The sequence below is a fragment of the Taudactylus pleione genome, unplaced genomic scaffold (genome assembly GCF_031769625.1).
Source record: "Taudactylus pleione unplaced genomic scaffold, aTauple2 ptg000583l, whole genome shotgun sequence".
Taxonomy (NCBI): domain Eukaryota; kingdom Metazoa; phylum Chordata; class Amphibia; order Anura; family Myobatrachidae; genus Taudactylus; species Taudactylus pleione.
The window spans coordinates 2768110-2795986 of record NW_028284985.1 but is presented as its reverse complement, the minus strand read 5'-3'; the positions used below and the strand labels follow the sequence as shown (position 1 = coordinate 2795986).

At 50.6% G+C, this 27877-nt stretch overlaps 1 protein-coding gene across 1 annotated transcript in view; it reads left to right on the top strand.

The window, feature by feature from the left end:
- The first annotated feature begins 4013 nt into the window (after nucleotides 1-4013).
- GSN (gelsolin) overlaps nucleotides 4014-27877 on the top strand; it is an 82779-nt gene continuing 58915 nt past the window's right edge. The window contains exon 1 of the mRNA XM_088453587.1: nucleotides 4014-4032. The gene's annotated coding sequence lies outside the window, so the exon portion shown is untranslated. The remainder of the gene's footprint in view (nucleotides 4033-27877) is intronic.

Here is a 27877-nt window from a genome sequence, read left to right as displayed (position 1 = left end):
GTCCCCAGCCAGTGATGTTGGGCAGTGTGTGAGATGACAGTTGGTGTGACTCCCCTATTTGAATTTTGAACTGTGCTGCAGCCCCACCTCTTACCAGGAAGTCCAGGACCAGAGCATTGTGTCCCTCCTGGAGGGGGGTCATGTTGGGAGGTATGCTGAGAGTGCAGCCAATGACATCACCGAGAGTGCAGCCAGTCCCTTCACTAGCAGACAGTGACATCACTGAGAATGCAGCCTTTCCATTCACTAGGAGCCAGTGACCTCACTGAGAGTGCAGCCTATCCCTTCACTATCAGCCAGTGACATCACTGAGTGTACAGCCTATCCCTTCACTATCAGCCAGTGACATCACTGAGTGTACAGCCAATCCCTTCACTAGCAGCCAGTGACATCACAGAGTGCAGCAGTTAAACATTGGGTAGTTTGCACCCCAGAAGTGCCTGAACTGGTAGGCTGAACACGCATGTATGCATGTGACAGTACAGCACAAATATGAAGGACACAGGACGATATTAAACAAAAAAAATTCTGGGAATGTTTATCTAACGCGGTGTAACGGACCAGCAGCAATGTATGCTACAGTCATCTGTTTACACATCAGTGACTACTTATGTGACCAGACCTTCTGCAAGTTCCTTTGTTCTCTGTGTATATAACACACAACTGCATCTGTACAACATGTCTGACAAGGATTCTCTCCATTATTAACTTGAGATCATATAGATACGTAGGACGCAACAGGCTATTTTGCAACTAGGAAGGGACTGTAGAAGGCTGGTATATTTCAGAAACTGGTCACATCAATGTGGTCAAAATATATTACAAACTACAGTTTACTTAGTAACAACTGAGCATCATAGAAACTAGGAAAGCTATGGCCTATGGAGGATCTAAGACTAAATACAGCAGCGACCAGGCAGAAATCTCCTCCCCACTCAGACGTACCCTCACTATAATAATCATGACTTATTCATGAGCTACAGTAAAAACAGGGTTTGCTGCAAAAACGTCTTACACAGCCACCAAAATCTGTATGACCTTACACCGCCTCACAGATTGCCCTGCCCGGCCTCATAGGAGGACAAAGGGATCGGCCACATTAACCAGTGCTTTATACCAAAATAAACAGACAACATTCAGCTACTGACAGGCTTTGTATGGCAGCTCTGAGCTCAGGTGATTCCCTCTACGTGCACTGCTGTCATATTAGGAGCGGCTGAGGGTTAGTAAGCAGTACACACAGGATGTTAGCACACTGGAAACCCACACACCCGGCCCTGGAGGTAGAGGTGGTGACAGGCTCCGGCCTAGCTCTGATCCCTGCTGGGACTGACACTACCCGGCAACACAGGAGAGTAAACAAGAGCTAGGTCACGAGATCTGACTTCCGGATGCACTCAGCCCCCCAACACAGGGCCACGTAGACCCCCCCCCCCCCCCAGTACCCTGCAGTACTGCCTGTGCCTAGTGCAGACAAAGGGTTGGCGACACAGAGGTGGGTCTGGACAAGACGCAAGAGACAACAAAATCAGGGGTCCATTCAATACCGTTCACCCAACACAGGGACCACACAATAGGGAAGGTGGACTTAACCCCTTATCTGCCAGGCAGGGTGTGATAAAAGAGGAAGGGTGTATGGTGAAAATTGTTAAAATTAAGCAAGAACAGGGGCAGGACAGAAAGGGGCAAAAAAGACAGGCCTTGGGTAATGGCAGGTAGCAATGACCATAGAAAACAATGACATCATAGCAGGGGGTAGAGGCATTATAATGAGATGTTATCACTACAGAGCGCCTAAAAGACTAACTGAGGGGCACACATGACAGGGTTGGGGTACTGAGGTTCAGGTTGGGGAGATTCTACTAGCTAGGAGAGGTGCAGGAAGACTGAGTGTAATTATACTGGGTGCTGAGGCCCTCCTGGTGTGAAGGGAGATTATACTTGGGTGCTAAAACCTGGTTGGGGTGCATGGAGATTACACTGGGTTGGCCGAGACCCTGGTGGGGTGCAGGAAGAATACACTGGTGTGGCTGACACCCCAGTGGGGTGCATGTAAATTATACTTGTGAGCAGTGACCTAGTTGGGGTGCAAGATGATAACAGAGGAGTCATAGTACAGGAAAATAATAGTGGGGTGCAGTGACCCGGTGGAGGTTCAGGAAGATAATAAAGGGGTGAAGTGACCAGGTCATGGTGCAGGAAAATAATAAAGGGGTGAAGTGACCAGGTCATGGTGCAGGAAAATAATAGGGGTGCAGTGACCTGGCCAGGATTGAGGAAAATAATATAGGGGTGCAGTGAACTGGTCATGGTGCAAGAAGATAATATAGGGGTGAAGTGACCTGATTGAGGTGCAGGGACATTACACTGGGGTGCTGAGGCCCAGTTGGAGTGCAGGGACATTACACTGGGGTGCTGAGGCCCAGTTGGAGTGCAGGGACATTACACTGGGGTGCTGAGGCCCAGTTGGAGTGCAGGGACATTACACTGGGGTGCTGAGGCCCAGTTGGAGTGCAGGGACATTACACTGGGGTGCTGAGGCCCAGTTGGAGTGCAGGGACATTACACTGGGGTGCTGAGGCCCAGTTGGAGTGCAGGGACATTACACTGGGGTGCTGAGGCCCAGTTGGAGTGCAGGGACATTACACTGGGGTGCTGAGGCCCAGTTGGAGTGCAGGGACATTACACTGGGGTGCTGAGGCCCAGTTGGAGTGCAGGGACATTACACTGGGGTGCTGAGGCCCAGTTGGAGTGCAGGGACATTACACTGGGGTGCTGAGGCCCAGTTGGAGTGCAGGGACATTACACTGGGGTGCTGAGGCCCAGTTGGAGTGCAGGGACATTACACTGGGGTGCTTAGGGAAAGTTGGGGTGCAGGGACATTACACTGGGGTGCTGAGGCCCAGTTGGAGTGCAGGGACATTACACTGGGGTGCTGAGGCCCAGTTGGAGTGCAGGGACATTACACTGGGGTGCTGAGGCCCAGTTGGAGTGCAGGGACATTACACTGGGGTGCTGAGGCCCAGTTGGAGTGTATGGACATTATAAAGGGGTGCTGAGGCCAAGCTGAGGTGCAGGGACATTATATACTAGGGTGCTGAGGCCCAGTTGGAGTGCATCTAAATTATGCTGAGGTGCTGTGGCCAAGTTGAGGTGCATGGACATTATAAAGGGGTGCTGTGGCGGAGTTGGAGTGTATGGACATTATAAAGAGGTGCTGACGCCAACTTGAGGTGCAGGGACATCATACTAGGTTGCAGGAACATTATAATGGGGTGCTGATGCCCAGCTGGAGTGCATGGACAATATACTAAGGTGTAGGGATATTATACCACGGTGCTTAGAGCAAGTTGGGGTGCAGGGACCTTATACTAAGGTGTAGGGACATTATACTGAGGTGCTGAGGGCAAGTTGGGGTGCAGGTACATTATACTAAGGTGTAGGGACATTATACTGGGGTGCTTAGGCCCAGGGAGGATATCTTGAGGTATATGAGAACATGTCCGGGTGGAGGGAGATAATGGTGGGATGTAGTGAGCCGGCCGGGGTGCAGAAACATAATAGAGGGGTGCAGTGACCCAGTCGGGGTGTAGCAAGATGATGGTGGGATGCTGTGACCCGGCGAGGAGGGTTCTCACCTGTGCGGGAGCGGTGACGGTACAGCAGCCGCTCTGTATACTCCGTTCCCTGTCAGAATTCCTCTCTTCCTCCCTCTGTCTCTCCAAGATGGCGGCGGCGCTTGCACGGGGTTTCCCGGCGCGCTCCCAAGGGGTCCCAGGGTGGGCGGGGCCGGTGTCGGACACGCGCTCATCCCGCAGCAGCGAGCGCGGTCACGAGACGTTGAGGAGTGATCACGTGGTGCTGGTCGGCAAATGTGACGTCACTGATCTAGACATAGTAATCCCGCCCCCCTGACAGCTGCGCTCTAAGGGCAGAGACAGGTGGCGGAGAGACTTCAGGTGCCCCGTCCAGTCACTGGGTGCTGCTGGCCAGCTGGTAACTCTAGTGACAGTGTCTGTCGGCTTCCAGTCCGTGAGTGTAGTGATGGAGGCTGGGGTCGGGTCACTCAGTGTGGGAAGGGTTAGGATCAGAGGGGTTGGGGTCAGTGAGTTTCGGAGGAATTGGAGTCAGTGAGTGTTGGAGGGGTTGGGGTCAGTCAGTGAGTGTCGGAGAGGTTGGGGTCAGTGAGTTTCGGAGGAATTGGAGTCAGTGAGTGTCGGCGGGGTAGGGGGGATGTGAGTGTCTGAGTGGTGGGATCAGTGAGTGTCGGCGGGGTTGGGGTCAGTGTGGGTGGAGTGGTTTCTGTTCAGTGTGGGCGGAGTTGTGGGGTAAGTGTGTGTCGGAGGGGTTGGGGTCAGTGAGTGCAGGACGTGTTGGGGTCAGTGAGTGTAGGAGGGGTTGGGGTCAGTGAGTGTCGGAGGGGTTGGGGTCAGTGAGTGTCGGAGGGGTTGGGTCAGTGAGTGTCGGAGCGGTTGGGTCAGTGAGGGTGGAGTGGTTGGGTCAGTCAGTGAGTGTCGGAGAGGTTGGGGTCAGTGAGTGTCGGAGGGGTTGGGGTCAGTGAGTGTAGGAGGGGTTGGGGTCAGTGCGTCTCAGAGGGGTTGGGGTCAGTGCGTCTCAGAGGGGTTGGGGTCAGTGAGTGTCGGAGGGGTTGGGGTCAGTGAGGGTGGAGGGGTTGGGGTCAGTGAGTGTAGGAGGGGTTGTGGTCAGTGCGTCTCAGAGGGGTTGGGGTCAGTGAGTGTCGGAGGGGTTGGGGTTAGTGAGTGTAGAAGGGGTTGGGGTCAGTGAGTCTCAGAGGTGTTGGGGTCAGTGCGTCTCAGAGGGGTTGGGGTCAATGAGTGTCGGAGGGGTTGGGGTCAGTGAGGGTGGAGGGGTTGGGGTCAGTGACTGTAGGAGGGGTTGTGGTCAGTGCGTCTCAGAGGGGTTGGGGTCAGTGAGTGTAGGAGGGGTTGGGGTCAGTGAGTGTAGGAGGGGTTGGGGTCAGTGAGTGTAGGAGGGGTTGGGGTCAGTGCATCTCAGAGGGGTTGGGGTCAGTGCATCTCAGAGGGGTTGGGGTCAGTGAGTGTCGGTGGGGTTGGGGTCAGTGAGTGTCGGAGGGGTTGGGTCAGTGAGTGTCGGAGCGGTTGGGTCAGTGAGGGTGGAGTGGTTGGGTCAGTCAGTGAGTGTCGGAGAGGTTGGGGTCAGTGAGTGTCGGAGGGGTTGGGGTCAGTGAGTGTAGGAGGGGTTGGGGTCAGTGCGTCTCAGAGGGGTTGGGGTCAGTGCGTCTCAGAGGGGTTGGGGTCAGTGAGTGTCGGAGGGGTTGGGGTCAGTGAGGGTGGAGGGGTTGGGGTCAGTGAGTGTAGGAGGGGTTGTGGTCAGTGCGTCTCAGAGGGGTTGGGGTCAGTGAGTGTCGGAGGGGTTGGGGTTAGTGAGTGTAGAAGGGGTTGGGGTCAGTGAGTCTCAGAGGTGTTGGGGTCAGTGCGTCTCAGAGGGGTTGGGGTCAGTGAGTGTCGGAGGGGTTGGGGTCAGTGAGGGTGGAGGGGTTGGGGTCAGTGACTGTAGGAGGGGTTGTGGTCAGTGCGTCTCAGAGGGGTTGGGGTCAGTGAGTGTAGGAGGGGTTGGGGTCAGTGAGTGTAGGAGGGGTTGGGGTCAGTGAGTGTAGGAGGGGTTGGGGTCAGTGCATCTCAGAGGGGTTGGGGTCAGTGCATCTCAGAGGGGTTGGGGTCAGTGAGTGTCGGTGGGGTTGGGGTCAGTGAGTGTCGGAGGGGTTGGGGGGCTGTGAGTGTCTGAGTGGTGGGATCAGTGAGTGTAAGAGGGGTTGGGGTCAGTGCGTCTCAGAGGGGTTGGGGTCAGTGAGGGTGGAGGGGATTGCGATCAGTGCGTGTCGGAGGGGTTGGGGTCAGTGAGTGTCGGAGGGGTTGGGGTCAGTGAGTGTCGGAGGGGTTGGGTCAGTGAGCGTCGGAGCGGTTGGGTCAGTGAGGGTGGAGTGGTTGGGGTCAGTGCATGTCGGAGGGGTTGGGTCAGTCAGTGAGTGTCGGAGAGGTTGGGGTCAGTGAGTGTCGGAGGGGTTGGGGTCAGTGAGTGTAGGAGGGGTTGGGGTCAGTGCGTCTCAGAGGGGTTGGGGTCAGTGCGTCTCAGAGGGGTTGGGGTCAGTGAGTGTCGGAGGGGTTGGGGTCAGTGAGGGTGGAGGGGTTGGGGTCAGTGAGTGTAGGAGGGGTTGTGGTCAGTGCGTCTCAGAGGGGTTGGGGTCAGTGAGTGTCGGAGGGGTTGGGGTTAGTGAGTGTAGAAGGGGTTGGGGTCAGTGAGTCTCAGAGGTGTTGGGGTCAGTGCGTCTCAGAGGGGTTGGGGTCAGTGAGTGTCGGAGGGGTTGGGGTCAGTGAGGGTGGAGGGGTTGGGGTCAGTGACTGTAGGAGGGGTTGTGGTCAGTGCGTCTCAGAGGGGTTGGGGTCAGTGAGTGTAGGAGGGGTTGGGGTCAGTGAGTGTAGGAGGGGTTGGGGTCAGTGAGTGTAGGAGGGGTTGGGGTCAGTGCATCTCAGAGGGGTTGGGGTCAGTGCATCTCAGAGGGGTTGGGGTCAGTGAGTGTCGGTGGGGTTGGGGTCAGTGAGTGTCGGAGGGGTTGGGGGGCTGTGAGTGTCTGAGTGGTGGGATCAGTGAGTGTAAGAGGGGTTGGGGTCAGTGCGTCTCAGAGGGGTTGGGGTCAGTGAGGGTGGAGGGGATTGCGATCAGTGCGTGTCGGAGGGGTTGGGGTCAGTGAGTGTCGGAGGGGTTGGGGTCAGTGAGTGTCGGAGGGGTTGGGTCAGTGAGCGTCGGAGCGGTTGGGTCAGTGAGGGTGGAGTGGTTGGGGTCAGTGCATGTCGGAGGGGTTGGGGTCAGTGAGTGTCGGAGGGGTTGGGGTCAGTGAGTGTAGGAGGGGTTGGGGTCAGTGCGTCTCAGAGGGGTTGGGGTCAATGAGTGTCGGAGAGGTTGGGGTCAGTGAGGGTGGAGGGTTGGGGTCAGTGAGTGTAGGAGGGGTTGTGGTCAGTGCGTCTCAGAGGGGTTGGGGTCAGTGAGTGTAGGAGTGGTTGGGGTCAGTGAGGGTGGAGGGGTTGGGGTCAGTGAGTGTCGGAGGGGTTGGGGTCAGTGATGGTGGAGGGGTTGGTGTCAGTGAGTGTAGGAGGGGTTGGGGTCAGTGCGTCTCGGAGGGGTTGAGGTCAGTGCGTCTCAGAGGGGTTGGGGTCAGTGAGTGTCGGAGGGGTTGGGGTCAGTGAGTGTAGGAGGGGTTGGGGTTAGTGCGTCTCAGAGGGGTTGGGGTCAGTGAGTGTCGGAGGGGTTGGGGTCAGTGAGTGTCGGAGGGGTTGGGGTCAGTGAGGGTGGAGGGGTTGGGGTCAGTGAGTGTCGGAGGGGTTGGGGTCAGTGAGGGTGGAGGGGTTGGGGTCAGTGAGTGTCGGAGGGGTTGGGGTCAGTGAGTGTAGGAGGGGTTGGGGTCAGTGCGTCTCAGAGGGGTTGGGGTCAGTGAGTTTCGGTGGGGTTGGGGTCAGTGAGTGTAGGAGGGGTTGGGGTCAGTGAATGTAGGAGGGGTTGGGGTCAGTGAGGGTGGAGGGGTTGGGGTCAGTGAGTGTAGGAAGGGTTGGGGTCAGTGCGTCTCGGAGGGGTTGGGGTCAGTGCGTCTCGGAGGGGTTGGGGTCAGTGAGTGTCGGGAGGGGTTAGGGTCAGTGAGTGTAGGAGGGGTTGGGGTCAGTGAATGTAGGAGGGGTTGGGGTCAGTGAATGTAGGAGGGGTTGGGGTCAGTGAGGGTGGAGGGGTTGGGGTCAGTGAGTGTAGGAAGGGTTAGGGTCAGTGCGTCTCGGAGGGGTTGGGGCAGTGAGTGTCGGAGGGGTTGGGTCAGTGTGGGTGGAGTGGTTTCCGTTCAGTGAGGGCGGAGTTGTGGGGTCAGTGAGTGTCGGAGGGGTTGGGGTCAGTGAGTGTCGGAGGGGTTGGGGTCAGTGAGTGTCGGAGGGTTTGCGATCAGTGCGTGTCGGAGGGGTTGGGGTCAGTGAGTGTCGGAGGGGTTGGGTCAGTGAGTGTCGGAGGGTTGGGGTCAGTGAGTGTCGGAGGGGTTGGGGTCAGTGCGTCTCAGAGGGGTTGGGGTCAGTGAGTGTCGGAGGGGTTGGGGTCAGTGAGTGTCGGAGGGGTTGGGGTCAGTGAGTGTAGGAGGGGCTGGGGTCAGTGCGTGTCGGAGGGGTTGGGTCAGTCAGTGAGTGTAGGAGGGGTTGGGGTCAGTGCGTCTCAGAGGGATTGGGGTCAGTGAGTGTCGGAGGGGTTGGGGTCAGTGAGGGTGGAGGGGTTGGGGTCAGTGCGTCTCAGAGGGGTTGGGGTCAGTGAGGGTGGAGGGGCTGGGGTCAGTGAGTGTAGGAGGGGTTGGGGTCAGTGCGTCTCAGAGGGTTTGGGGTCAGTGAGTGTCGGAGGGGTTGGGGTCAGTGAGTGTAGGAGGGGTTGAGGTCAGTGAGTGTAGGAGGGGTTGGGGTCAGTGAGGGTGGAGGGTTGGGGTCAGTGAGGGTGGAGGGTTGGGGTCAGTGAGTGTCGGAGGGGTTGGGGTCAGTGAGGGTGGAGGGTTGGGGTCAGTGCGTCTCAGAGGGGTTGGGGTCAGTGCGTCTCAGAGGGGTTGGGGTCAGTGAGTGTCGGAGGGGTTGGGGTCAGTGAGGGTGGAGGGGTTGGGGTCAGTGCATCTCAGAGGGGTTGGGGTCAGTGCGTCTCAGAGGGGTTGGGGTCAGTGAGTGTCGGAGGGGTTGGGGTCAGTGCGTCTCAGAGGGGTTGGGGTCAGTGAAGGTAGGAGGGGTTGGGGTCTGAGTGTAGGAGTGGTTGGGGTCAGTGAGGGTGGAGGGGTTGGTGTCAGTGCGTTTCAGAGGGGTTGGGCTCAGTGAGTGTAGGAGTGGTTGGGGTCAGTGCGTCTCAGAGGGGTTGGGCTCAGTGAGTGTAGGAGGGGTTGGGGTCAGTGCGTCTCTGAGGGGTTGGGGTCAGTGAGTGTCGGAGGGGTTGGGGTCAGTGAGTGTCGGAGGGGTTGGGGTCAGTGAGGGTGGAGGTGTGAGGTCAGTACATGTCGGAGGGGTTGGGATCAGTGCGTCTCAGAGGGGTTGGGGTCAGTGAGTGTAGGAGGGGTTGGGGTCAGTGAGTGTAGGAGGGGTGGGGTCATGTGTCAGAGACCAGAGCTTCATTTCTTTTTGGTAAGCGAAAAAACATTTTTCCGCCACTTGTGAAATAAACTCTCATATTTATATGTTCTTATTACATTTCATTTAAAGTTGGTCCTGGAACTAGGCCCTGGGCATGAATAATAATCTGAGATCTGGGAATTGTGGCGTCTTATTTGCCAGACAAACAATATTGAATTTTATAAATACGAATTTCAAGTACTAATTGGTATCTATAAAAGTTCTAATTACAGGCACTGCTATCACTGGTTGTCAACAGAGGCTATTTGTTGTTTTGGTGGTGATCAGTAAACATATATCATTTAGAATAGAATATATATAACTGTAATGTTTCTCACTGATGTTCTCTCTCATAGATATCCTCTAAGGCGATGTAGAGATTTTTAAATATTTTCGCCTCTTAGAAAACATACAAAGAATTTAGTTTTATCGCTGACATTTTATATGTGTCTATTCTGTCTTTGGAATGTTTAACACATTCTCTTTTCTTGACCATTTTAATCAAATAAGAATTAATATATGGGGGGAATCCAATTGCGGGCGGGAAATGTAAAAAAATTTTTTTTAAAAAGCCGGCACTGGGGTTTTCCTGCTGGTCCGGGGTTATAGTATTCGATTAGGGGACTGGAAATGGGTCTCGGTGATGTCTATAGAAATATGGCCCTCATTCAGAGCCGTACGCTCTGAGCAGAGCGCACGCTCTGAATGAGGGCCGCCCTCCATGAAAATGGAGCGTCCTCCTGGACGCTCGTATAGCTGTGGGTCACCACCCACAGCCTATACGAGCGTGCAGTTTGATGGCCGCGATGGTCGTGACCATCGCGACCATCGAAACTGCGTACAAAAGCCTGTGGTTGAGTTTTTCAACCACAAGGCTCGGAGTGATTTTGGCTCTATCAGAGCCAAAATCACTCCCACTGACATCACTAGTGATGTCAGTGGGCCGGCTTCTGACGGGAGGCATTCCCGTGGGAACGCCCCCGTCAGGGAGGCACGCCCCCGGCACGCCCACCAAAGGGGGCGTGCTGTCAGTCAACATCGACAGCACGCCCCCTTTGAAGAGACACAACGAGCGAAGGAAAATCCTTCGCTCGTCGCGTCTGGCGCATGCGCCCTCCGTCGTGCGCATGCTCAGTGCAGAACATCGACCCACTTGCGAGCGGACAGCCGCTCGCGAGTGGGTCTGAATCAGGCCCTAAGTGTCTTTTTCTCTTACAGCTCCAGAGCAAATTTGATTTTTCCTAAAATCGTTAATTTTAGGAAAAATCAGCGGGACTTGCTCAGGGAACCTGGCAACACCCCCTCCCTGAGGACTAATTAAGCAATTGGAAGATTCCAATTAGCTTAATTACTCCTTAAATACTCACCTTCGGAAGCGGTGTCTTCTGCATCCAGCGTAGGGAGCCGGGTCTTTCACAGCAGGGTGAGTGGGTGTGAGTTTTTGTGATTGTTAGTGTGTATGAGTCAGTGTGCGTGAGTGTGACCCCTCCCCCCGTGTCAGTGTATTCCCCCTGTAGCCAGCGCTAGGAGAACTACATCTCCTAGCAGCCCCTGAGCGTTCCAGCAGCCCTCGGGACTCCCAGCAGCCTCCTCCTCAGTGAAGAAGAGGCCACCAGGAGCCGCTGAGACCCCCGGACAGGTGAGTAAAAATGTTTTATTTAATTTTTTTTTTTTTACACAACGTGAGGTATTAAGCTCTGATACCACGGTCGGGTTGCTTAACCTCGTGCCCAATTGAATCGCCCCCTATATGTTACAATTGTCTTTACTTTGCTCATATATATTTTAAGTAAAATATAATAAAAGTTGTTTCAATAATAACTAACAGGGTTACATATAGAGCCATACACATACAGACAGGCTTACATATAGAGACATTCACATACAGACAGGGTTACATATAGAGACATTCATATACAAACAGGGTTACATATAGAGACATACAGACAGGGTTACATATAGAGACATTCACATACAGACATGGTTACATATAGACAGGGTTACATATAGAGACATTCACATACAGACAGGGTTACATATAGAGACATACACATACAGACAGGCTTACATATAGACATATACAGACAGAGTTACATAAAGAGACATATACAGACATGGTTACATATAGAGACATATATAGACAGGGTTACATATAGAGACATATACAGACAGGGGTACATATATAGACATTCACATACAGACAGGGTTACATATAGAGACACACAGACAGGCTTACATATAGAGACATACACATACAGACAGGGTTACATATAGAGACATTCACATACAGACAGGGTTACATATAGACATACACATACAGACAGGCTTACATATAGAGACATTCACATACAGACAGGGTTACATATAGAGACATACACATACAGACAGGCTTACATATAGAAATATACAGATAGAGTTACATAAAGAGACATATACAGACATGGTTACATATAGAGACATATACAGACGGTTACATATAGAGACATATACAGACAGGGTTACATATAGAGACATTCACATACAGACGGGTACATATAGAGACATTCACATACAGACAGGGTTACATATAGAGACATTCACATACAGACAGGGTTACATATAGAGGCATACACATACAGACAGGCTTACATATATACATATATGCAGACAGAGTTACATAAAGAGACATATACAGACATGGTTACATATAGAGACATATACAGACAGGGTTACATATAGAGACATATACAGACAGGGTTACATATAGAGACATTCACATACAGACGGGTACATATAGAGACATTCACATACAGACAGGGTTACATATAGAGACATTCACATACAGACAGGGCTACATATAGAGACATTCACATACAGACAGGGTTACATATAGAGGCATACACATACAGACAGGCTTACATATATACATATATGCAGACAGAGTTACATAAAGACATATACAGACATGGTTACATATAGAGACATATATAGACAGGGTTACATATAGAGACATATACAGACAGGGTTACATATAGAGACATTCACATACAGACAGGGTTACATATAGAGACATTCACATACAGACAGGCTTACATATAGAAACATTCACATACAGACAGGGTTACATATAGAGACATACACATACAGACGGGTACATATAGAGACCTTCACATACAGACAGGGTTACATATAGAGACATACACATACAGACAGGTATACATATAGAGACATACACATACAGACAGGCTTACATATAGAGACATTCACATACAGACAGGGTTACATATAGAGACATACACATACAGACAGGGGTACATATAGAGACATTCACATACAGACAGGGTTACATATAGAGACATACACATACAGACAGGGTTACATATAGAGACATTCACATATAGACATACACATACAGACAGGCTTACATATAGACATATACAGACAGAGTTACATAAAGAGACATATACAGACATGGTTACATATAGAGACATATACAGACAGGGTTACCTATAGAGACATACACATACAGACAGGCTTAAATATAGAGACATTCACATACAGACAGGGTTACATATAGAGACATTCACATACAGACAGGGTTACATATAGAGACATTCACATACAGACAGGGTTACATATAGAGGCATACACATACAGACAAGCTTACATATATACATATACAGACAGTTACATAAATAGACATATACAGACATGGTTACATAAAGAGACATATACAGACAGGGTTACATATAGAGACATATACAGACAGGGTTACATATAGAGACATTCACATACAGACAGGCTTACATATAGACATATACAGACAGTTACATAAATAGACATATACAGACATGGTTACATAAAGAGACATATACAGACAGGGTTACATATAGAGGCATACACATACAGACAGGCTTACATATATACATATATGCAGACAGAGTTACATAAAGAGACATATACAGACATGGTTACATATAGAGACATATACAGACAGGGTTACATATAGAGACATATACAGACAGGGTTACATATAGAGACATTCACATACAGACTGGTACATATAGAGACATTCACATACAGACAGGGTTACATATAGAGACATTCACATACAGACAGGGCTACATATAGAGACATTCACATACAGACAGGGTTACATATAGAGGCATACACATACAGACAGGCTTACATATATACATATATGCAGACAGAGTTACATAAATAGACATATACAGACATGGTTACATATAGAGACATACACATACAGACAGGCTTACATATAGAGACATTCACATACAGACAGGCTTACATATAGAAACATTCACATACAGACAGGGTTACATATAGAGACATACACATACAGACGGGTACATATAGAGACATACACATACAGACAGGGTTACATATAGAGGCATACACATACAGACAGGCTTACATATAGAGACATTCACATACAGACAGGGTTACATATAGAGACATACACATACAGACAGGCTTACATATAGAGACATTCACATACAGACAGGGTTACATATAGAGACATACACATACAGACAGGGGTACATATAGAGACATTCACATACAGACAGGGTTACATATAGACATACACATACAGACAGGCTTACATATAGAGACATTCACATATAGAGGCATACACATACAGACAGGCTTACATATAGACATATACAGACAGAGTTACATAAAGAGACATATACAGATATGGTTACATATAGAGACATATACAGACAGGGTTACCTATAGAGACATACACATACAGACAGGCTTAAATATAGAGACATTCACATACAGACAGGGTTACATATAGAGACATGCACATACAGACAGGGGTACATATAGACATATACAGACAGTTACACAAAGAGACATATACAGACATGGTTACATATAGAGACATATACAGACAGGGTTACATATAGAGCCATACAGACAGGCTTACACATAGAGACATTCACAAACAGACAGGGTTACATATAGAGACATACACATACAGACAGGGGTACATATAGAGACATTCACATACAGACAGGGGTACATATAGAGACATTCACATACAGACAGGGGTACATATAGAGACATATACACATACAGACAGGGGTACATATAGAGACATATACACATACAGACAGGGGTACATATAGAGACATTCACATACAGTCAGGGGTACATATAGAGACATACACATACAGATAGGGGTACATATAGAGACTCACATACAGACAGGGTTGCATATAGAGACATACACATACAGACGGGTACATATAGAGACCTTCACATACAGACAGGGTTACATATAGAGACATACACATACAGACACTGATACATATAGAGACATACACATACAGACAGGGTTACATATAGAGACATTCACATACAGACAGGGTTACATATTGAGACTCACATACAGACAGGGTTGCATATAGAGACATACACATACAGACGGGTACATATAGAGACCTTCACATACAGACAGGGTTACATATAGAGACATACACATACAGACAGGGATACATATAGAGACATACACATACAGACAGGGTTACACACATCCATACAAGCAGGGTTACATATAGAAGTATACACACGCACAGATAGGGTTACATATACATACATAAAGGCAGGGTTACATATAGACGTATATATACATATACAGACCGAGTGGGGGACACAAGCAATGTGCTCCCCTGCAGTCTCACCCCCTCTCACCTTGATGCGGAGCTTCCAGCAGTTCCATCATCCTCCATGCTGCTAAATTGAACATTTGAAAAAAGTCGGTGTAGCCCCTCCCCCCTGCCCAGGTCAAAGGAGCAAGTGTGCTGAGCTCTTCCAATCAGGGCTCAGCACACGCTCCTCTGACCCCCCCCAGGTATCTCACCATAGGGTAGCAGCAGAAAGTACTATAACCAGACATTGCCCCTTCCCTGAAGCGGTATGGTGGCAGCAGGTGGGAATCGGGCCCCCTAAGATCACCGTGGCACTCGGCGGCCCCGTACACACCGTAATAGTCGGCCCTGCCCTGACTGCATAAGACATCTGTTACACTGAAACCGCTACATTCATTCTAGTACTGTTACCCCAAACATTTGCTGTCATTCTCATCCATAGCGATTCTGCCACAGTGTTACAGCTAACGGTCATTTCTTGTGTTATTGCAACTTGTATTTTCATTCATTGCAGTCGCAGTGGCCAGTTCGCGCACTGTGATGCATGTGCAGAATGCAACAATCGACCGGACGCGTGCGTAATCGCAGGTGCAATCCTTGCTGAATCAGGCCCTCAGTCTCCTTATTTATATGTATGTAGATGCCATACAAATATACACCTCACCCTCCCTACTTTATATTTACATAGAAAGCGCAGGGGTTAAATATTACTATCATGGTACTGCGCACCTCCTGTGCTGGTTATGGTAGATAGGTAAGACACAGAGGAGTTACATTTAGTTGAAGGCAAATTACAGGGCTTCATTTACGAACTGCACATTGGTCAAACGCAGGCATTTATTTATTTGGAGGAGCTGTGTGTCTCAATTTGAGAAAATGCACCAAGATGTCTAAACAGAGCCCCAGCTTCCAGCTATGGCGCCCGGTGCCAGTCACGGCCCCTCAGCGCATGATGTCAGACTGGGGGCGGGGCCACAAGCGACTGGAACAACAGCGCTGACCGGAGCATCCTCGGGGTACTCCGGGGTCCTGGTATGGCTGCAGTCTGCGGCTTGGAGCGTCCTCCGGGCAGCACTTAATCTGAGATTCCATCTGCCGGGTGCCGTTCTAGGCGCCCTGCCAGCCAGATACAGGGACTGTGGATGGTCAGCGGTGCTGCGCTCTGTGTGACGGCACCGATCGCCCATAGCTAGTTAGGGCCCTGTGTCTAAATGCTTGGGTTTGCAGGAAATAAGGCCAGTAGGGGATGTAGTTATGTGACCGGAGGACACAAGGACGCCGGTCACAATCCCGATGCCAGAATGCTGGCTAGGGATGTATGACAGGAGCCAAGATACCAACGCCTGTCATAATCCCGACGCGGGCCTGAACGAGGTAAGTACGGGCGCCCATCCTCTTAGCCACGTGGGGGGAGAGTTAGGTTTAGGGCACCCCGGGGAGACTCAGGGTTAGGCACCCCCCCTGGGGAGGGATAGGCTAGGGCAGGGGTCTTCAACCTTGACCCTCCAGCTGCTGTGGAACTACACATCCCAGCATGCACTGCCATAGATTTAGCATGCTGTTATATCAAAAAGGTGGCAGTGCATGCTGGGATATGTAGTTCCACAGCAGCTGGAGGGCCAACGTTGAATATCCCTGGGCCAGGGGAAGGGTGGGTTAGGCACCCCCTGGGAGGGTTAGGGATAGGCACATTGGGGGGAGGTTAGGGTTAGGCACCCCTAAAGGAGAGTTAGGGGGGGAGAGGGGAGGGTTAGCTATACTTACCTCCGCTGTCGGGATTTCCTCCCTTCGGCCAGCCGCTGTCGGGATTTGAACCGGCAAAACAATCCCATTCCTCCGGTAGCATTAGGCACAACATTAGTCTATTTTGTGCGCTGGTGGCCTACAACTGTACCATCATCTGTACCTCATTTCTTATTTTTTTTTACAAATGTTTTTATTGAGGTCAAGAAAGTACAATTTGCAGGTTTCACAATTTTGATTACATGTATATTATGGAGGAATGTACATTAAAGTTATATTTTGTACATGCAAAATAGCTAATTACAAAGAGTGATTATAGCACAAAGTAATCGTTTTGTTGTATAAATCCATCAGCATCAACAATTTTACAGACTTAAAATTGCTATCATATTATAACAAGGTTAATAAACGTTACTCCAATACACAATTGTGGTAGAATATGAAAAAAGAATATTCGGTACTCAGATGTCCGATGGTCACGCAGTTGATCCGACGCTGCATCGGCTGGCACAGTGGCAAATCAGAGAAGCCAGCATTGGGCGTCTTTTTATATAACCAGCCTCCTGCGCCAGTATGCAAATGGCGCAGGAGGCTGGTTAGGTTCAAAGTGCTATACTGGCGCTCCTCTAGGTACAAAGTGCTATACTGGCGCTCCTCTAGGTACAAAGTGTTATACCGGCCATCTCTGATCAGCCCCTAAGTTTGGTCTCTCTCTAACGGCCCAGCTCTCATTTGCTCCCCAGTTGCCTGAGGAAGTGGCCCTGGTCCTGTGGAACGGGAGCAATGGAAGATTCTTTTCATTTACTTTTATGCTTTATTTTTGTCCATGCTATTATTGTATTATGTTTTTGGTACTGCAGATATTACATTTGGAAGATTTACATTGCGTGTGTCTGAAGATTGTACTGCAAACTCCAGGACGTTACTTTGCAACTTGGAAATAACATTAATTTGCTCGAACATTCAAATCGGACAGAAATCTTTGTGTTTCCGGCTCACTGCCCTATAGTGAGTAGTCATCTCTTCCTCCACTCATCCAACTTCCTGAGATCTTATATTCTAAAATGGAAGGGGGAGGCGTGGGGTTATTGGGGAGATACAAGGGTTGAGGATGTAGCAGGGAAGGAACGGGTCAGCTTTAAATCCTGTAGGCTGGGGTGAATAGGTGAGATCAGAGAAATGGTTTGAAGTCATGGATTTTGGGGAATATTCTGATAGAGCGAGGGAAAGCAATCCGTAGATTAAGGGCAGGCATGATGCACATAAATTCAGCGTATTCATTTAAAAAGGGCACAGGATGGGGGAGCGACTTGACTATTAAGATGGGCGGTAGCACACTGTGGCCCTGATTCAGAGCCGCTCGCTGCTGCTGCTCGCACGCTGGGATTGTTGGCGGATTTTTTATTTTGTTCTCCGGCCGCTCGCAAAGCTGTGGGAGACCACCAACAGCTTGTTCGAGCGGCCAAGAGACAATCGCGACCATCGGCCTTGCAACAAGACCCTACGGTAGGGTCTAGGCTGCTGCAAGGCGGAGTGGACTTCCTGCTCTTATAGAGCAGGAAGTCCACTACTGACATCGGTAGTGATGTCAGTAAGACCTTCCTACAAACGCTAGGTGTTCCTAAGGGAACGCCTGCGTTTGCCCAGCCACCCCCCATACCTGCCCACAAAACGGGGCGAGCTGTCACCATAGACAGCCGCCCCGTCTTGTTGCGAACCCCATAGCGACTGAACTTCAGTCGCTCGGCGGGGCTCGCACATGCTGGACGCGGCGCAATGCGCAGTGCCTAAACATCGGGCCGCTTGCGAGCTGCTCTGAATCGGGACCTGTGTGAGAGCTAAGGTTGACTGTTGCAATCTACAGGCATTTACTGCCTCTCCTGTCACCCTGACCGGCACATCACCTTCCAAGCCATCGGCGGACTCCCTGCCCATACTAGTTTTGCAGGCAACAGACAGACCTGAAGTTGTGGCCTAGCTCCCAAAGCTCTGGATAGGCACCAAACACCAACTTGGGCTACTCGTCTATCCTTGCAAGAGTCCAGAAACGCTGCAGCCTCTTTGCAATCGTCCTGTATTACTGTGAGCCTGCGGCAGTCTGGTGCAGGGAGTCAGTAAGGCATTAAGCGAGCGGTTATATACACACTGGCCGGGGAGATTCACCAACAACAAGCAGATTCTGGCCACTGCTGCCAAAGGACTTTTTCTTTATCACCCTGGCAACCCTGTGACTTCTCTGGACCACTCTTCGGCCTATCTGTGTACAGCTCTGGTCCTGCAGGCTTAGCAGTTTCATTATGCTTCTATGCCAACCCACAGAGCATACCACTTGTCACCCAATTTAGCCCACCAACGTACCTACTTCCAGTACTGTGCCACATGGACCTGGTGCCGGTTGGCCTACAGACCCTCTCCCAAGTACCAGCCCACTCTGCCGTCAGAATCGGACTGCAGGATCACCACTTGGGACCAGGACCAGGCCCTTGGGTCCCCCCCCTTCACGGCACACTAGTGCAATTTCATGGGGTCTATGTACTAAGCCTTGGGGAGAGATAAAGTGGATGGAGATAACCAATCAGCTCCTGTCGTTTTTCAAATACAGTGTACAGTGACAGGAGCTCATTGGTTGGTACTTTATTACTCTCACTAAGGATTAGTGCATAGACCCCAAAAAATTCTTTTGCATACAAGACCTTGTGGCACTTATCCCAAAAACTGTGCTGCCATCTAGTGGTCTTTTCTAATACAACACTGCATTTTTTATTATACTGACTCATCCTGGTTCTTGCAGCAGACTCAGGAGTTTTGTGCTTCGTTTCTTTACATTACCCTTGTGTATAATTTAACAGCTACGTTGCCTACTGGTCACTACTTTATGAGCAAAGTCTTTGGTTCTGACGGTTATATGTTCCCTCACGGTGACCGAGTAGTGAGGAGCTGCTAGTATAGCTCTTACATGCTCTCTTACTGACTATTGGCTGCTGTTATTAAATGTTAGTTTACTGCAAGACCCACTGACGCAGGTTCCCCAACGCTGTAACGCACGATGTCCATTTTCCGTTTTACCTGCAGGTTCATCCTTCTTTGTTTGACGTATATACTTGATCTTCATCCTCTTTCACTTGCACATTGGGGCTCATTCAGAGCTGGACGCTAATGCGATCGCCGCTGAGATTTTGCACGGAATGCAGCTGCTTGAATATGCTAATAGTTCCGAAACATTCTCGAACGTTAGGATGCCCACCGCTGCCTTCTCATATGTGTAAGCCGTCGCTTTCCTGCGTAAATATCGTTAACATCGACATACATCGAGCAGCCATCTTGGCTATGCGGAATGTTTGACCAGCCGCAAACACTGCAGCTCTCCTGACACGCAGAGGGCTCTCATGCTGCGTACATAATCGCACGCCCATGCAATGGCGTTTAAACGGTAAGACGCCTGCATTTTTCTAAACACCCCCCAGATGCTGACTACCTGTCACTCACTTTGTGTATGTATTCGCTGTGCGTGCATAATCGCAAGACAATCGCAGTGCGCACGCGCAGTGTGGCTTATACGTACGCGCAATGGCAAACAATCACTCGATCTGCAAAAAAAAATCGCAATTGCGTCCATATCTCACTCAAGCCCAAAGCCTCTGCATGGACAAATAGCGCATTCCTGCTGACATAACTCCCCACTCACCAAACAAGATATATAACAGGTTCTCCCCGGACCGACAGGATAATCGCTGCAAATAAGAAAATACATTTCTTATCTCCGTGCTCTTATCGTGGATCTTACCAGTTCCCTCACTAGCGCAATGTGCAAACTAAAACAATGACTTTGCAGCTCTCCATCAATGCACTATATACAGCATAGCATAGCAAGCTTCCTCACATCGTCAGATATTGGGGGGATGTAATAGCCACCGAATTAAAAAAAAAAAAAATGTAGAGTTTCAAGCTGGTTTATAAGTAATAGAATAAAACTAGACACAAAATGGCCAGAAATCTGACAATCAACTTTTGACTGGATGCGAGTCGCCGCCCCGATTCTGTCCAGGCAAAATGCGAATATCCGTCCATCTTCGTACTGCCGGCTGTCTGGGATGCTCGCACTATTTTTCCATCCACAGTTGTCAACATTAGTAACACAACGTACAGCCACCCCATTTTGGGTGGAATAGAAAACCTGTGTGCGTCTCTGCGCACCACGAATCCCCTCAGAAGTCTGCCTGCAGTACACGCCAATGGCGCTCTCATGTCCTTCCCACGAGACAGATAGCTCCCATGGTGACTTTACACCCATATCACAGAGTGATCCCTCAATGACAGCTCAGTCTGTCCGCACTTTCAGTCTTTGGACCTCATTCAGACCCGCTCGCAAGCGCCTGAGCGCTCGCAAGCCGGTCGATGTTTGACTGTGCGCACGCGCAGCGGCCGCACTGTGCGTGCGCAAGCCCCGGAGCGAGAGAGAAATTCTCTCCGGGGCTCACTACAATAGGGGCGGCTGTCGATGTTGATTGACAGCTCGACCCGTTTTGTAGGTGTGGCGGGGGGGGTGGCTTCACAAACGGAGGCGTTCCCAAGCGGACGCCTGCCGTTTGTGGGCGGCCCCACTGACATCACCAGTGATGTCAGTGGGAGAGCTTCCGGCTCTATTAGAGCCGAAAGCTCTCTGGGGCTTGCGGCAGACGAGACCCTACCACAAGAGTCTCGTCACAAGCCCCGATGTTCACGATGGCCTTGACCATCGCGACCATCATACTGGCCGCTCGCCTCCGTTTGGGCTGCCACCCCCCCGGCCCGCCTTCCAAAGGGGGCGAGCTGTCAATCAACATCGACAGCTCGCCCCCTTTGGATCGAGACCCGCTACGACCGGCGCTGTCGGTCGTAGCGGGTCTCACGCATGAGCACGACGGCGCCATCGTGCGCATGCTCTGTGGGGGGCCATCGACCCGGTCCGAGCGCATCGGCGCTAACGACCGGGTCTGAATGACCCCCATTGTGTATAAGTATATATATATATTGTGCATGTGGGGTACATTAATATTATATTATCAATATCTCTACATTGATATCTAAGTGTGTATATACTAGTTTGTAAAAAAAAAAACACTTGTAACGCCCACCTGCAAGTTCAAAAACCCCTTTCCCATCAATACAATTACCAACATTAGACTTACCGTACTATCCCGGGACACTCTTGAATTACTCGGGTTCTGTGGCTGACTGACTTCAAGTCTGCATTTTATTAATCAGCCACATAACCTGTTTAATTCACATGTGTCCAGTTTATATGGTAAGCCTAACCAACATACATGTCCAACATCATTACACCCATTTCCCATCAACCTGTAGCCTAACCCTCAGCTGCTGTAGCCTAACCCTAACTCTCCAGTCCCTACAGCCTTACCCTCCACCAAGGGGCCCATTTATTAAGGATCGCATTTTGTAATGCGATCAGGGCATGCAGTATCGCCCATGATCGCATTGCAAAATGCGATCATACCGGCCGAATGTATGACCCGGCACATGCAGGGAGACGGGCTCCGAAAAGAGCCCGCCCCTGCGATGTAGCCAGAGCGCATTCCGGGCTGCTGCGTATGCGCAGTCCCGCGGACTGCACATGAGCGGCGCCCATTGCCGGCGGAGGGATCTGGAAGATCCCTCCGCCGGCTCAAATGCGGTAAGTGCCCATAGGACACAGCGGCTAACGCTATCTGCATTGTATTGATACATTTGGCAGCAAACCTATGGGGGAGGCGGCTGCCGGCGGCAATGGAGGGATCGCAGCAGGTATCGGAGATACGTACAGCGGTCCCTCATTCATACGTTCGGGGGATACTAAGTATTTGAGGTAAACCCCCGAAAACACCTGTTTTCTGGGAATTTACCTCAAATGATCTTTGATAAATGTGCCCCCTAGTGTCTAACCCTTACCCTCAACCTAGTGTCTAACCCTCCGCAGCTGCAGCCTAACCCTCCACTCCCGCAGCCTAACCCTACAGCCATACCCTCAACCTAGTGCCTAGTCCCTTACCGTCCCAAGCTGCAGCCTAACCCTAGCCCTCCAGTCCCTCCAGCCTTACCCTCAACCTAGTGTCTAACCCTTTGCTGCTGTAGGCTAACCCTCCACTACCGCAGCCTAACCCTACAGCCTTACCCTCCACCTAGTGCCTAACCCACTGCTGCTGTAGCCTAACCCGAAACAGCCTAACCCTCCTCTGCTGCAGCCTATCCAACATTCTGCAGATGCTGAGGCGCATGACTGATGCTTCACAAGCCAGCTGTGTGTTTGCTTGTAAGCTGACGTCTCCTGTAACCTTAGATAAGTGTTAGCTGATCATGTGGGCACCGCACGTCACCTGTACAACTCTCAGGGGCAAATGTAATAGGGTGAGAGTTAGAAAATGTGAGAGTTTAGCAGTAACTCACATCGGTCATGTTTTATCTTCAAAATGGAGAAACATCTGGATGAAAGTTTAAATCGTGAGAGTTTTTTTGAGTCTAAAAACATGCGAGTGTGAGAGTTTATGGTTAAACTCTCACGTTTTCTAAACGCTCACCCTATTACACTTGGCCCTCCGGCCATTTCTTGTTTTGCAAAGACAGAGCGAGGAGAGGAAGAGGCTCAAATGGAGACACTGATGGAACACTCAGAAAGGCAGGAGAAGAACCAGGAGAGGACAGCATTGTCAAGGTCCAAGGAGTGAGCTAGGGTCATGAGAGGGTTCCTTGGGGTGGTGAGCGCATGTTGGGGGTGGGCGGTGGTAGAGGTGAGGTTGGCAGGCGACGATCATGTTAGGATCAGGCCCAATGAGAGTATGAATGGACGTTTTTTTTCAGAGACTTGTGTGAGATATGAGCGTATTCTGCAAATGTTTAGTAGACGCATGTAGCGGATGTGAATACAGACTGGATGTGGGGAATACCGTCCAACTCTGAGATATGGGTGACTTCTGAGCGGCGTCCGCTAAGGGTTTATTATCAATGGCAATTGAGATGTCAGCTTCTATTTACTAGTGAAAAGATTACTACGAAGCCCTTTACCCACTTCAGGGAAGGCCATTTACGACATGCGTCTAGGCTACATGGGTACTCCTAGTCCTGCGCACACATCCCGGTGTTTGGCCCTTCAGTCAGAGATTCTGAATCTAGTTTTCGCAGGACAAAGAAATTATTCCAAAATCCCGACTACAACCCCTTTAGGGATAACTCCTACATTCATCCTTCCCGCTCTCCTCACTAAGGGCCTGATTCAGAGCCGGACGCAATTAGCGCTCGCTCGTCCAGAAAATAGGGGTGGCTATTCAAATGAAGCGAACAAAACTTGTGGTCGTTTTTTGGAAACTACGCCCCCTGGCCGCTCGCATCCTTCGTCATGTCCGCTATTTATTAGATTAATTGAGTACATCGACCAGCGTATGAACTGCTCGCTATTCTTGGGGTTGGTTTTTTCTACCACAATCTTGCGAGCAGTTCTGGCTATAAAATAACCCAGTGACGTGGTCAATGACGCTGCTGTATTAATTATGCACACCCATAAAACGCCCGTTTTGACCTTTAAGCTCGCCTGCGTTCGGATCTCCACTCCCCGTTTCCAAGCACCTTCCCCTGTTACCACCCACATACGCCTCCTCCTGTCACTGAAATTATCAGGCATTTGCTATTTTGCGAGCACATGAATTTCGACCGCACTGACTGGTTCGCGCATGCGTATAACGATCCGTACGCATACGCAGTTGGGCAAACATCGCTCGGAGCGAACGAGAGGCCGCTTACGAGCGGCTCTGAATCAGGCCCTAAGTCCGCTTGGTTTAGCCTAATTTATTTCCAGACTTTATCATGAGAGCGATGATCCATCTCCCATGTCACACCACCTCTTTTTGAGTCATTTATTCCGGCACGTTCCGCTGCGGTTGGTGAAACCACAGATTAACATGTACAGCGGTTCGTATTATTTACATGGAGATTTGCAGCGTGTTGGGTTTGAAAATGGCTGTTTTCCAGTGGCCTTGCTTTAATAAACCCAGCAGTTTGTGAGCCGCACGAGAACGTGCCAAAAAGCGTTCATTTAAAAAAGAAATTGCGCTTGATAAATTTACTAAAACGAGGATTTTTCTAGTTAGTTCCTCAGCTCTCTGCTTCTTTCTCTACTCATAGATGTAATTCACAGTTTAGTTGATAGGGGGCAGTCACACACTGCAGCCTGGTGGATTCTATGCGATGGTCATTCTGCGAGGCAGCTGCGCTCACTGGGGTAATGTTATATGGGGTTCTGGGACCGCAGCTGTGCTCCATTACTTGTAGCAATGAGTCACCAGTGAGCAGAATCCAGCATAATAATCTCAGCTCCCCTGTCCTACTTTACATATTTTTCTCCTTCGCCACAAGTATTTTTCCAGCCCGTGCTGCCAGTAAGTGGATCCTTTATTTTCCGTACCCCACGCTAGTTGTAGTTCTGCAAGACTCATTCTCTGTAGCTTTGCAGCCTTTGCTAAGACTTACATAAAAAAACACTTTGCTTTATAGCTGTTATCTGGGTTCTTAACGGTCATCCGGCTGCAAATATCGCCACCTGTTATGGATCAGATTAAACTTGAATTCATGTTGTGTCAGCAGAGGGGACTGATCAGAGATGTGCGCTAATGCATTCGGAACTGCGATCCCGGCCGTACGCAGCTTCTGTGCGAAAATATGCTAATGCTGTAGCCGGCTAGTAATGTATTGTGACACCCAACGATAGCACGTGCGTACTATAAACACGTAGTCGCGGCAGAATGGCCTCCTGAATTGAGACGTCGGAACCACTTGATCTGCGGACAGGCTATGACACGCCCACAAAATGTCTGGGACACACCTACGGTTTTTGCGGACACTACCCGTTACCTCCCCCAAATGGTCCCTGACCATCAAATACTTTGCAATAAATCCTTTATGCAAGCAGCATCGCAAAGGTACCTCGGCGCATTTGCCCTGCGACCGTGATGCATAAGCAGTTGACCGATAATCGAACAACTGCGTAAATATCGGAATAGAGTACATCTCTGAATCAGTCCCAGAGTGCAAAGCGGGCACTTATACGCTGTGCATATACAGCCTGGGGACCCGGCGTGCACCCCAATTTGCGCATATGCAGTTACACTTCTTATGGGGTGGGTGGGTTTGTGGGGGGAAATGGCTGCAGGTATTGAGTAGACACAGGGCCTGATTCAGACCCGCTCACGAGCGCTGAGCGCACACAAGCGGGTCGATGTTGGCCAAGTGCGCATGCACACGAGGGAGCCGGCTCCGTCGTGCGCATGCGCGAGACCCGCATAGCGACAGGCAAGCCGTCGCTATGGGTCTTGCTACAAAGGGGGCATGCTGTCGATGTTGAGTGACAGCGGGCGTGCCGGGGGCGTTACTGCCCAGACGGAGGCGTTTCCATGGGAACGCCTACCGTCTGGGGCCGGCCCCACTGACATCACATCTGATAGAGCCAAAAGCACTCCAGGGCTTGCGGCAGACGAGACCCTACCACAAGGGTCTCGTCGCAAGCCCGATGGTCGCGATGGTCTTGACCATCGCGACCATCTTTTTGGCCGCTCGCTATAGCTGTGGGTGGTCACCCACAGCTATGCGAGCAGCCAGGAGGCAGCTCTAAAAAAGAGAGGGACGGCCCTGATTCAGAGCGAGCGCTCTGAAAGAGCATCCGGCTCTAAATCAGGCCCACAGTTTGAAGAGATAGAATGATCATAGCCAATCACAAGGTTCTCTCCACGCTGGCCGCTTGTGATTGGCTGACTGGTGAAGGGGACACTTGAGGGTTGAATCGGTGGACAAGTCTTATTCAATGGAAGTTTATTTTAAAGTGCTGTGTGGTTCTTCTTTTTTACTTTTACTCTTTTAGTACATATTATACTCACATTATACTGGGACTTCTGAATCCTCCCAACAGTCCATACTGGTACCTCTGTATACTTTCCAACAGTCCACACTGAGACCTCTGCATACTTCCCAACAGTCCATACTAGTACCTCTGCATACTTCCCAACAGTCCATACTGGGACCTCTGCATACTTCTCAACAGTCCAGATATAGGCAGAATAGTACCGATTTGAATGCTCTCGATAAGAAAGTTGAAAGATTTTTCCTGTCCAATGCTACTCTGCATAGGAGTGTGGTGGTGAACGGGTGCTATGCACATCCACCGTTAGTTCACGTGTTGGGATAGGAGGGGAGAGGCGTATGGGTGCTATGGATGGGAGGGGAGAGGCGTATGTTATGGATGGGAGGGGAGAGGTGTATGGGTGCTATGGATGGGAGGGGAGAGGTGTATGGGTGCTATGGATGGGAGGGGAGAGGCGTATGGGTGCTATGGATGGGAGGGGTGAAGCGTATGGGTGCTATGGATGGGAGGGGAGAGGCGTATGAGTGTTTTGGGTGGGAGGGGAGAGGTGTATGGATGGGAGGGGAGAGGCGTATGGCTGCTGTGGGTGGGATGGGAGAGGCATATGACTGTTATGGATGGGAGGGGTGAAGCGTATGGGCGCTATGGACAGGAAGGAGAGGCGTATGGGTGCTATGGATGGGAGGGGAGAGGAGTATGAGTGCTATGGATGGGAGGGGAGAGGTGTATGGGTGCTATGGATGGGAGGGGAGAGGTGTATGGGTGCTATGAATGGGAGGGGAGAGGCATATGAGTGCTATGGATGGGAGGGGAGAGGTGTATGGGTGCTATGGATGGGAGGGGAGAGGTGTATGGGTGCTATGGATGGGAGGGGAGAGGCGTATGGGTTCTATGGATGGGAGGGGATAGGCGTATGGGTGCTATGGATGGGATGGTAGGGGGGTACAGGACAGCAGGGCTGCCTTTGCCAATTATGAAGCCCAGAACAAATAAAACAGGCAGTAACCCTTGGAAGTGAGAAAACGTCTGACCTACCAATGCTTAGGATGAAGTACTGTATGTGGGGATGAACACTGTTTTGCCTTTTGTTTGTCCAGGCCACTTCTGATTGGCAGCCTCTAGTCATGGGGAGACAGCAGAGGTAAAATGACAAAAGAGGCAGAGGCACAGATGGTGGAACCTGGAGGGGCAGAGGCACAGATGGTGGAGGGGCAGAGGCACAGATGGTGGAAGGGCAGAGGCACAGATGGTGGACGGGCAGAGGAACAGATGTGGAAGGGCAGAGGCACAGATGGTGGAACCTGGAAGGGCAGAGGCACAGATGGTGGAGGGGCAGAGGCACAGATGGTGGAGGGTCAGAGGAACAGATGTGGAAGGGCAGAGACACAGATGGTGGAGGGGCAGAGGCACAGATGGTGGAAGGGCAGAGGCACAGATGGTGGAAGGGCAGAGGC